The following is a 491-nucleotide window of genomic DNA, read 5'->3' on the forward strand; positions in this document are numbered from 1 at the left end:
CCAACAACATGGCAGGAATCATTTTGCAACTTTCAATAATAGCTCTTAAATATTAATGGTCTCAGGCTTAGCGGTTAAGAGCACTGACTGCCCTTCCAATGGTCCTGAGTTCAAATCCCAGCAACCACATGGTGGCTCACAACCATCTCATAACAAGATCTGATGCCCTCTCTGGAGTGTCTGAAGACAGCTACATATACTTATACATATATACATACATACATATACTTATATACTTATACATATATACATATATACATACATACATATACTTATATACTTATACATATATACATATACATATATACATATATACACATATATACATATATATACATATGCATATATGCATATAATATACATATACACCCATACATACACATATACATATATACATTTACATATATAATATATAATACACATATACATATACATGTATAGATGTGTATATACATATACACATATAAATATACATATATATACACATATAC

Source organism: Mastomys coucha, unplaced genomic scaffold, assembly GCF_008632895.1.
Source record: "Mastomys coucha isolate ucsf_1 unplaced genomic scaffold, UCSF_Mcou_1 pScaffold21, whole genome shotgun sequence".
Taxonomy (NCBI): domain Eukaryota; kingdom Metazoa; phylum Chordata; class Mammalia; order Rodentia; family Muridae; genus Mastomys; species Mastomys coucha.